The sequence below is a fragment of the Armigeres subalbatus genome, unplaced genomic scaffold, assembly GCF_024139115.2.
Source record: "Armigeres subalbatus isolate Guangzhou_Male unplaced genomic scaffold, GZ_Asu_2 Contig1329, whole genome shotgun sequence".
Lineage (NCBI taxonomy): Eukaryota > Metazoa > Arthropoda > Insecta > Diptera > Culicidae > Armigeres > Armigeres subalbatus.
In genome coordinates this window covers 6,741-19,072 of record NW_026942098.1, presented here as the reverse complement: position 1 = coordinate 19,072, position 12,332 = coordinate 6,741, and the positions used below count along the sequence as shown (strand labels likewise).

General features: G+C 39.8%; 1 protein-coding gene across 1 annotated transcript in view; it reads right to left on the bottom strand.

Moving 5' to 3' along the window:
* LOC134202659 (major royal jelly protein 1-like) overlaps positions 1 to 7,428 on the bottom strand; it is a 44,277-nt gene extending 36,849 nt beyond the window's left edge. The window contains exon 1 of the mRNA XM_062677685.1: positions 7,281 to 7,428. The gene's annotated coding sequence lies outside the window, so the exon portion shown is untranslated. The remainder of the gene's footprint in view (positions 1 to 7,280) is intronic.
* Positions 7,429 to 12,332: the final 4,904 nt, after the last annotated feature.

The following is a 12,332-nucleotide window of genomic DNA, read 5'->3' as shown; positions in this document are numbered from 1 at the left end:
TCCCACGCAAACCACTACCATCAACAGGTAGCGGAAACCTTCACCTACCCATTGATGGTGTTAGTTTGCGTGGAGAATCACATTCGTCAAATCGTCGTTTGAATCTTTCTAAAAGCAGATAAATCGTTTTAAAACTATCTTGAAAACTTACAATAATTCAACTCACGATTGAATTGAAACGTTTATCAGTTTTGACTGTTTTATTAATAACTGCCAAGATTGTTCTTTCAAAAATCTTCTTTCGACGAAATGTCCAATCGACGGATTGTCCTTTCGACAAAACGTCATTTGACCAAATGTACGAAGATTCTTCATTCTAAATTCTGCTTTCGACTAAACGTCCTTTAGAAATAATGTCCATTCGACTTAGTTGGCCAAACGTCATTCGACCGAATGTTCTACGTCTCTTAGGGGTTAAAGACAAAAGGTCGAAGCGGACAAATGGTCGAAAGGACAAAACGTCGAAAAGACCAAAAGATCAAAAAGAACAAAAGTTCGAGATAGAAAAGAAGCTAAAACGGAGAGAATCAATCTTGGACAACACAAGTTTTATTTATTCCTCAAACAACAATCTTTTCAATCTCCAACAGAAGTATCTAGATCAGGGCTGCCCAACGTACGGCCCGCGGGCCAGATGCGGCCCTTGACTCCATTTTTTGTGGCCCGCGGCGTGTTAGAAAAAAATATTTCATATCCGGCCCGAGCGCTTTTCTATAGCTGGCTTGAGAAGCTACTTCTTATTATTTACTAGGCGAACCGGGCCGATCTCGCTCGGTTCGCCTAGTAAATCATTTAGTTGATTGCAGCGTCGCACTCTATATCGATTTCAGTAGGAGCTTGATGACTTTGTTCAGAACTCATGAAACCGTTGCATTTTGACAATTTTCCTACTTTCCTCGTCAAATTGATCAGCTCTTAGTATGTAAAAACGATCAGCTGTGTTCAAGACAAATCGATCAGTGAGGAAATCTTAAAAATCTCGACAAATACAGTTACGCCCGTATGATTCTAATCTTTTAATCGATTGTTAATCAGCCACAAAAGTTAATTTGTGATACTTCACTCCACATTGCACTTTTCATAAAAAAAATCTATACGACAAATGATCAATTTTCGTGATGTAGTGACACTCGTTATTAAGAAAATCAACTTTACCTACGCGATGAAACTTAACCACAATTAATTCCAAATTGTGTGACGAAAATGGAAGCAGAAAACCTATCCTCAAGCTGCATAATCCTGAATGGGTGAGTGGCTTGGCCTTTATAGTATATGTCACCAAACATCTCAATAACTTGAACATAAATCTGCAAATCAGGAATCATCACGTCGAACTTTTATTATCCAACATGCAAACTATTGAAATAAATTTGAAACAACTTCCCACACCCTGTAGAAAACACTCGAAGCCTTCAACAGAAATATTCAAGCCTATTCGCTAATAAGAAAATAAGCACATAAAAAAGATTGTTCAAAAGCAATTAAGCCATGTCTAGTTTTTCTTCAAAACAAATTAGGTCATTCTGTAAAACTATTCAGCAGGCTTGGTAGTCATATGGCTACTGCTTCTGCCTCATACGCAGGAGGTCGTGGGTTCAATCCCAGGTCCGTTCCATTCTCCTACTTTGTATCTTTCTCTTTATCTCTCATGTTCTAGCAATCGCTAGAACTGGAAATGGACTTCCATACCGTTTCCATTACTATTCCTATACCTTCAACTTGAGTATTCTATCAGTAATCTGCTAGAATTGAAATGAACTATAGAGCTCGTTTCCTACATCCAATTAGAAATTCCATCAGTTACCTTCTCCTATCTATCACATTGGCAGCTCGTTAACCAAGACGGACCTCTGCCTCTCGAACCTAACCCAAAATTCCAACAAATTCCGCATGAACTCGTGGCAAGTGCAGAGGTATATTCGGCTTGCAGTGGGCGAGTGATTGCATCATCATTTCCTCCCCTTCCCTACATTGACTTGCATTCTGACGTGGCAGGCGCCAGTATGACCTAACAAATGAGATCACCAGTACTTGTACATTGAAGATGTGTGCTAGTCCCAAGCAAACATCTGTTGGTTCCCTGTGCAAGAACAGCTGATCTGGTCATAATGGAGTAGCAACTACGAGCAGTCAATCAAGCTCAAGCTCAAGCTCAAAACAATTTAAGTCATTCTGTAAAACTAAATCAATATCAAAATTTTCAAAACGACTTATCAACTTTTGTAAACAAAGATTCAAACGTCAATTTGACACTCCCACGCAAACCAACACCATCAACAGGTAGCAGAAGTCTTCACCTACGTGCTGATGTTGTTGGTTTGCGTGGGAGTGTCCTCAGATTCGTCAAATCGACGTTTGAATCTTTGTTTACAAAAGCTGATAAGTCGTTTTGAAAATTTTGATATTGAAATGCAATTCTGAAAAAAATGTATTTTACTTTGATTATTTTGAAAATGTATAAAAAATATGTACCAAATATTTTGTGGCCCGCCAGCAAGCGGCCATTCTGAAATTTGCCCGCGACTTGAAAAGGTTGGGCAGGCCTGATCTAGATATTCATAATATTGTTTCATAATAATTACTCATCTTAGGAAATTGGTCATTCTTTAACTTTGATTGATGTGATTAGCGTATTACTTCTGCTTGAAGTTAAATGCATTTTACAAATTCCTTTGGAATACACCCAGCTTGTTATCAACTTGTTCGTGATCGGCCTTTTGTCTCTTTCGACCTTTTGTGCTTTTTTTGTATTATCGATCATTTGTCCTTTCGACGTTTTGTCATAGATTCTCTCTTAGTGGACTAAAAATTAATGTTCGGCCATATGTTGGTTAGACGTAATGTCCTTTCGACCAAATATCATTCGACTAAATGTCATGGTTCTCGGAAATTCACTACCTGGCACTATACCGATAAACCATTGCATTTTGCAGTTATCGGAAGTTCCTCCGGAAGTTCCTCCAGAAATTCCTGCGGAAAATCCTCCAGGTATTCCTCCGGAAGTTCATCCAGGTATTCCTCCGGAAGTTCCTCCAGGAATTCCTTCGGAAGTTCCTCCAGCAATTCCTCCAGTAGTTCCTCCAGGAATTCCTCCGGAAGTTCCTCCAAAGGTTCCTCCAGGAGTTCCTCCAGGAACTCCCACGGAAGTTTCTTCAGGAACTCCCACGGAAGCTCCTCCAGGAACTCCCACGGAAGTTCCTCCAGGAACTCCCACGGAAGTTCCTCCAGGAACTCCCAAGGAAGTTCCTCCAGGAACTCCCACGGAAGTTCCTCCAGGAACTCCCACGGAAGTTCCTCCAGGAACTCCCACCGAAGTTCCTCCAGAAACTCCCACCGAAGTTCCTCCAGGAACTCCCATGGAAGTTCCTCCAGGAACTCCCACCGAAGTTCCTCCAGGAACTCCCATGGAAGTTCCTCCAGGAGCTCCTGTGGAAGTTCCTCCAGGAACTCCAACGGAAATTCCTTCCGGAACTCCAAAGGAAATTCCTCCAGGAACTCCCACGGAAGTTCCTCCAGGAACTCCCATGGAAGTTCCTCCAGGAACTCCCATGGAAGTTCCTCCAGGAACTCCCAAGGAAGTTTCTCCAGGAACTCCCACGGAAGTTCCTCCAGGAACTCCCATGGAAGTTCCTCCAGGAACTCCCATGGAAGTTCCTCCAGGAACTCCCAAGGAAGTTTCTCCAGGAACGCCTACGGAAGTTCTTCCAGGAACTCCTACGGAAGTTCCTCCAGGAACTCCTACGGAAGTTCCTCCAGGAACTCCTACGGAAGTTTCTCCAGGAACTCCTACGGAAGTTTCTCCAGGAACTCCTACGGAAGTTCCTCCAGGAACTCCTACGGAAGTTCCTCCAGGAACTCCTACGGAAATTCCTCCAGGAACTACCACGGAAGCTCCTCTAGGAATTGTCACCTGAGGGTGACCAAACTCACTTTGAAGTACTCAGCATGAGCTCCAATCGCTTATTCGTGAAAAACATGAATTAAAAGTCGTCGAACGGCACCAATATGAACAAATCCGTAATTGTCTTCATTGGGTTCCCACCGGAACCGGCTCCAGGTTGGCCATCTGAGGGTGACCAAACTCACTTGGAAATATTCGGTATGAGTTCCAATTGCTTATTCGAGTAAAATTCCGAATTTTATGCCGTCGAACGGCACCAATATGATCTATTCCGTAAATGTCCTTTTTTTCATCGATATCTATTGGTGTTAAACATATTAATAGAATACTACAGATTCGAAACGTTTTCGGGGTAATGGATTTCGGGGTAGTGTCCCATTCGGGGTGATGGTTTTCGGAGTAGTGGCCTTCGAGGTAATGGCGTTCGGGGTACTGGCATTCGGGGTAGTGGGGTGGAGCCGTATTAGAAAGGTTACATTATCGCAAGGTGGATTAATCAGTGTTTATTATGATTGAATGATGACTTTCCGTCCGATTATGATATGTTCTCAAATTAAATCATATAAAATATCAATAATTTATAGGAAATGCTTGATAATATGTTATCAATTTTTTACAAGATTTTGAACTAATGGATAATAATAGATTAAACAAAATAATGTATCTTACCCCATTTCCAGCATAACATGCGTACAACTGGTTTAATTAATTGATATTAATGACAGAAAGCAACTGAATTCTGTAGGCCGTCTGTACTGCCGCTAACCGCAAGTCAGACTTATCTGGATATGGCATCCATATAGAGATAAGTCTGACTTGCGGTTAGCGGCAGTGTAGCTGTGACGATTCCCCGATAGGTGTTTATTTGATGATACCGTTTAGTAAAAATGAAAAGATTTGCTCAGGCACAAAGTTTTGAAGTCAATTTTTTTTTTCTGAAATTGCACCAATCAGGAGTAATATAAATGTTTGATTTATATTCAATATTGAACGCGATAATTGGGAGATTTTTTGATAATTATGAATCATAAACATACGGTTTCCAAATAGCATAAATCATTAATTTTCTGTACAGTGTGTCGAGAATTGGTCCATGTGCCCAAGTGATATACGCTATATAATGCGCCATAGTGTGGTTGGCGCCAAAATCCAGAATTGCGCTATGGGCAATGATGACAATTATATCAAATTCATTTTTTTTACGCGATGTGAGTTAATTAAAAGTTAATAATTGGAACTTTACAGCTTTTCAAATGCCACTTGATTTTTTTTTAGTTTATTGTGAATTTCTGATGGGGTTAACTTAATGTTTTATTGATGCTGTTCAAAGTTCAAAGTGCTCCAGATTAAAGCTAACAGACGATTCTCCCGGGAAATGAATGCGTAATCAATCGTTTGACTAATTACCGAAATGCCTTTTTCCGTCAATAACTGATACCTGTCTGATATGAAGAAACTGTCTTCGAAAGGTTCATGTTTTTTATCGCGACGGAGATCTTTGTAGAACATTTGAAAACTTTAAAAATAATATTGACGAAAGTATCATGAAAAACCTGACTTCTATAGCAGATAGAAATAAACTTTCTCGAAGACACCAATAATGTATCTTCATAATTGGAGGAAAGAAAATTTCCATCTCACTTTTAGGGGGATTAATCAAAAAAAATCTAAAATATGGAGCTTAACATACTGAAACTTTTCTCCGAAGTCACTGAGCCTCTAAAATCAATTTTTCAAGGCCAAAGCATTTTCGATCACGAATTCCTGGGTTAGAAAACACTGTGCTTTGTAGGGGTATATGGCGGGACCATCATCATCATCATCATCATCATGAATGAACATTGAATAGTGAGGTGGCAATTTCCCAGTAAGCAGTAAGACTAAGACCACCGGCCAAGTCGAGTCAAGTACGAGACACTGAAGGCGACCTTACTGCTGAGGTCGAGATACGTATCGGTGAAGTTACTATCAAGCGGTAAAATTAAATGAGATAGTCATAGTAGTAACTCGTATTATGACAAGTGAAGATGTTTCACTAAAAGCTCTAAATAAATTCCTATTCATATTGAAATACTAATCACATCATAAATAATAAGCAAAAACCTTTATTATCTGCTTAAACTAGTCATCTGGGCAAAGATTATTTATCTGCACTGTGGGTTTCGGGGCTAGGGACGTTATATTGTCAGCTCAAGTGTTGTACCGAGCCTGGCGATATGACCGGATTTACATCGTTACGCACTACTTCAGAGTATCCATATCCCAGCGTAACGGGTTCAATCTGTTTGGGATTATTATGCAGTTATACTGCATGCATAGTTAATAGTTAATTAAAAGGTTGAATAATTTTGACATTCAACTTGCTGACCAGATTTGTCAACTAACGAACAGTTGACTTATCCGATACGATCGTATGGTATGACAATATACATCAACTGATCTATTGACCGTTTTTCCGCTTTTTTCATCGATGAGACATTTTTTGAGAACAGTAGAATAGCAAAACCAAATGCCATTCAGTTTATGAACCCCTTTGGTGATTATAAGCTAGGATTTCATAAATCAATAATAATTATTCAATTATTAAAATATGCGTCGCCCATTGATATTTTCTGACTAACAGCTTCACACACAATAACTGACGCCATACTACAAAACAACTTTCGCCGTGTTTAGTTATTCATGACATGCAAACGCCCAATACCGGAAGTATCAACAGTAAAACCATTCTTTTTATTCTTCCAACAAGACACTTTCGATAAACTTAATATTCCAAGTTTTTTTAAAAGTCAAAAAAAATCGAAGACGAAACATTCGTTACAACATATGTCTATAGTTGTTTACAAGCACATTGCAACAATATTTGCATTGACCAATTAGTAATCAAATCGATCGAGTACAAATATAATCAGTGCACAACCTTATCTGATTTGATTGATAACAACTACAAACTAAATTAACCAAGAACAGATTCAGGTATTTCACTTGATTATCATTTCTGATTAGCGATGAGCATCCATAACATAAACGATTCTCTGAATCAAGACCACCAGTCCGTAAAACATGATTTTTCGTTGAAATGCTCAACCGGTTTTCCACGCGACAGTCTATTCTTGAAACTGAGATCTTTATGTTCTATACAGGTGACCCCGCCTTGTCCTGCCGAGCACGACGTGCTGTTAGACACGATTTCCAAGATCATTTCAACACAATTTTTCGCCAAACTTGATTTTTTTCACTGTCAAAAAAACGCACATGCACATGCAATCACATTCGCTCGAATACAGGAATTATAATGCCGTGGATCACGATCACGCACCTCTCTGTTCCATTTTGCGACATTGACAAAAAAGCACACCACTTGAGATCAATTTCTCACCTTTTCCCTTTCGCAAATGTGCAACTGCAAACAATTTTCTTCAATCACAAGAGGTAACACTCCCGCCGCTTCCGAGTCTTCTTGCGTTTGTTACTGATACGCGCGCCACGAACTTGTGCCTCCTTACTCGATCAGACGACTTCACCGAATCGACTAGCTGCTCGTGGACCACCATCGGCTTACTTTATTGATTATTTTACAGCTGCGAACGCGAAGGCTGCCAATCGCGAGCTCGATCGCGACACGACGCGAACGCGATCGCGGACAAGCCCCTTTAGCGAGGATCACTCATTCGCGGTTTGACCGAACTGCCACCGCACCGGCAAGGCAAAGCCATTAGTCTTTTCCAACGTAACGGATGTCGAAGATCTTCAGAGCTGGTGTGCGCGCGGTATCGTGTAGAAGGGAAAATAGGATAAAGGAAAACTTACCCACAGCGCTGACTGACACGCTCAGCTGGACAAATTGCGAACAAGTTCGACACCCCGAGAAACCGGAACTCGCGGGAGCATCGAAGCGCGGTGTTGGTCGCCGGTTTGCAGAACAAACGATTGATTGCGTATAAGTGCGTAGCGTGTATGGCTTCCTAACAGCGATCGTTAATCGAAAGGATGATTTATACAAAACGCCGATTGTTTTTCTTATAATTTATTATAATTTATAATTATATATATAATATAATATAATAAAAATATATAAAACCAATCTAGATATGTATGTTCCCTAACTACTTCTGAATCAGTAGGCCGATTTCAACCAAATTTGGTACACACACGCTCTATCCTCAGGGGAAGTTAACAAAGGGGTGGGATGGTCATGTAGAAAAGGGGAGGGGTGGTGGGAGGGGTTTTGTTCAGAAAACGAACAATTCTGTGTAACTTTCAACTCCCAGGACCGATTTCAACCAAATTTGGTACAGACATTCTCTATCCTCAGAGGAAGTTAACAAAGGGTGGGATGGTCATGTAGAAAAGGGGAGGGGTGGTGGGAGGGTTTGTTCAGAAAACGAACAATTCTGTGTAACTTTCAACTCCCAGGACCGATTTCAACCAAATTTGGTACAGACATTCTCTATCCTCAGAGGAAGTTAACAAAGGGGTGGGATGGTCATGTAGAAAAGGGGAGGGGTGGTGGGAGGGGTTTTGTTTAGAAACGAACAATTCTGCGTAACTTTCAACTCCCAGGACCGATTTCAACCAAATTTTGTACACATATTCACTACGAGGAGGTAATCATATGGGAGGGATTTGGGAAAGGGGAGGGTCTGAGGGAGGGGTTTTGTTTAGAAAACGGGCAATTCAAAGTAAATCATGAACCCTGTACCGATTTCAACCAAATTTGGTACACACATTCTACATCATAAGGAAAAGATAACAAAGGGGATGGATGGTCATTGGAAAAAAGGAGGGTATAGGGGAGGTGTTGTCTTTGGAAACGAGCAACTCAGTGTAACTCCCAACCCCAGGACCGATTTCAATCAAATTTGTACACATATTCACTATGAGGAGCCGATCGTACGGGAGGAAATTTGGATAAGGGGGGAGGGGTCTGGAGGGAGGGGTATGGTTCAGAAAACGGGCAATTTAGTGTAACTTCTGAACCCCTGTACCGATTTCAACCAAATTTGGTACACACATTTTCTATCCCTAGGAGAAGATAACAAAGGGGTGAAATGGCCGTTGAGAAAAGAGGAAGGGTAAAGGGAAAGCGGTTGTCTTTAGAAAACGGGCACCAGTGTAACTCCTGACCCCCAGGACCAATTCTAAGCAGATTAAATGATTAAATCATTCAACTCTATGATTAAAGATTATGATTAATGAATTATAATTTTTGAAATGATGACTGATAATGATTAATGATTAAATTCATTTTGACAATAATTAACGATTATGAATAATAGATGAAAAACCGTTGGATTATGATTAACGATTACCGATCGTGATTAAATGTTGACACACTATGTGTTAATGATTAACGATCGATATGATTAATGATTGATGATTATGAATGATCAAATTGCATAGTGATCCATAATCGAGTAACCTTTATTCCAAATTTTAAAAGGTATGATAATTATATGATAATGATTCAAGATTTAATAAATAAAAGCAAGGTATGCAATGATCCAATGTTCCAGCATAACTTCTGTACCCCTTGCCTGATTTCAACCAAATTTGGAACAAACATTCTTTTTCTTAAGAAGGCGAAGATGACAGGGATCGATCAACTCAACACTTCATCGAAATCATGGTTTGCCCAGAGAAAAGCAATGATTAAAGTGTTTCCTTCTGGACGGTAAATGTGATCATTTCTTTAAAAATAGACGTTTTTCCGGAATAAGGCATCGGTGTATGTTTTTCCTTCTTTAGAAATAGACGTTTGCCCGAATAAAGCGATTTTGGTTTGATCCCATTTCAAAATCAGTCAATGTTTTCAAATGTAATCTACCTTCTTTAATCAAATGATGAAATATCAATAAGAAAACACAATTATCCTTTTGACCTATTCCAATTCCGATGGTGAAAAAAACTGCGAATTAAACTGGCAACTCCGAGCAAGGCCGGGTACATAAAGCTAGTAATAAAATGATAACCAAAACAACATACCCGTGACCTCCTTATGTCATGTGCGTTCAAACGGCATAAACAAGGTAATGGCAGGTTGTGGGCAGGACGGAAAGCATACATTGAACATTGAATGTCGAACAGTTGAAGATCAATGGTTGAGGCTGGCAGAGCAAAGCGGGTTTCGATGTTCTGGTTCCATACTTTGCTGAAACATACCAGTTTTATTTTTCGTGTCAAGGAAATTTCCATTGCCATTGCAATGTAGGAATATTACGTATTATTGTTACCAAATCAGATGGATTTTTCTTTTGAATAGCAATTAATTGTATTCAGGGTTGACAGTAAGTGACTTGTATAAGAATGATAAAAATTTTATATAATGATAAAATCGCTGTGAGATATTTCACATTGAAGCAGGGCATTATAGAATGAAAACCACAATTTAATTCACCGAGTAGTAATATTGCCTTTTTCGCGTTCAGCCAAGACATCAATCTAATATGGTTTTATATGGTTCGATATACCATTTATTTCATGACTTTAAAAAGCAACGGCCAATTGTTAACAAATTCAATAGTGATCAATCGTCCTAGCATCCTAGCATCTTGTTGCGAGAAAATCGGTTAATGATTACTATATGGAAAGTTGGCTAATGTTTTCTTAGTTTTTGTGTACAACGATACAACTCTGTTCTACCAGAAAAGCAAAAACGCAAACTAGCAAGTCAGATAAAAGTTTAATTGCATTACATTCAGCCTGAAACTGACCCAATAGATTGCGCGGTCCCAAATTTCCGTATCCCTACTTTTACAGTTTTGTAAACAGAAATACGCAAGTGTCTATAGCAGCGTTTCTCAACCTGGGGTACATGTACCCCTGGGGTACCTTCACTGGGCCAAGGGGGTACCTCGGACAAAACTGCGTAATGGCGTATGAATTGCAATTACAATAAAAACCCATTGATAAAGTTTCGATATATTTTTATTCTAAAACTTTGTAACTTTAGAACCCTGTCCATCACAACCGGCACAATGTATGAAGGGCTGTGGGACAAAAGAACAAAAGAACAACACGTTGAATGAAGAAATTTAAAAAAATCTAGGGGGAATGACGGCTTTGGCAGGTTTTGTTCTATTATTGTCAGGGGGGTTTTCTTTGACTGATTATGCTCAAATTTGGCCTAAACCATTTTTTGCATATCGAAGAATATTGTGGCCAAATTTCATAAAATTCGTTCTACAAAACCCCCTGCCAATAATAGAACAAAACCTGCCAAAGCCGTCTTTTCCCCTACCTGATCAAGACAAAATCTTTAATAATATGATAAAAATATGCTAAATAGGATGTAAGAGTTTGGAAGCCTCTATTTAAGAGACAAGAAGGACTTTACCGAAAAGTTTTGTAGCTTCGTTGCAAGCAGCCTTCGAGGTGTCTCAGAAGCCACCTTTCAAGGCTCAGAAGCCTTTTTTCAAGAGGCTTGTGTAGTGGTACCGGTGGTGTGTTCCGATGGTTTTGTGGTATGGCAAGCGCTTTCCACCCCAGAGGTCAGCAGTTCGAATCTAGGTGAATTCAGGTTAGAACACTGAGTGTGCATAGTAGGAAAAGGACAAGTCTTGGGTTGATCTCATACCATTCTGCCCATAAGAAACGTTAGACACTCATTGTCGTGACCGGACGAGGTTTCTAAGCTTGACCGTTCGCCGCAACAATACTCAGCAAACTGACTTTCGTCGTCGATTCGTTTCGACACTAACACGAGAAAACCGAAAACATTTTTGCGTTACCATGGGGCTCAGATTAGTTCAATACACGTTGATTCAAGTTTATTTATTTATTTATTTATTTATTATTATACTTCAACAGGCTTGTTGTTGCCCTAATGATGTTATGGATGAAATACGATATAATACAATATAATATATGACTATAGTCATAATAAAAACATACAGATACAGATGGCAACACACATTAGTATAGCTAATAAGCTTGGTCATTAAAAAACAATAAAATTTACGTCGGAGAACCTCTCGGGACAAATGGATATCGAACACTTGGGAAACTCGATTGAATATCCGCTGCAAACCGCCTAAAGCTCCTTCATGACCGTAATTTGTTCGATGGTGTCTTGGCCTCAACATTACATACTTACGAAGAGCTCTCAGACGGGCGTTCAGGTTGATAAGCTCAAGAAGAACCTTTGACTCAACCCTGCCTTGTACGACGTCAGCGATGGTCAATGCTCTGGTGACGTTCCTTCTAACTTGCAAAGTGTCAAGGTTGATCAGGCGACAGCGGCCTCATAGCTTGGTAACTGGAAAGGATCACTCCAGGGCAGCTTCCGAAGTGCGAACCGAAGAAAACGACGCTGAACGGATTCCAATCGTTCCATATCATTGTTGTAGTATGGGCTCCAAACGGCTCAACAGTACTCTAGAGTGGGGCGCACTAAAGAGCAATATAGCGATTTCAAGCAATATATGCCAAA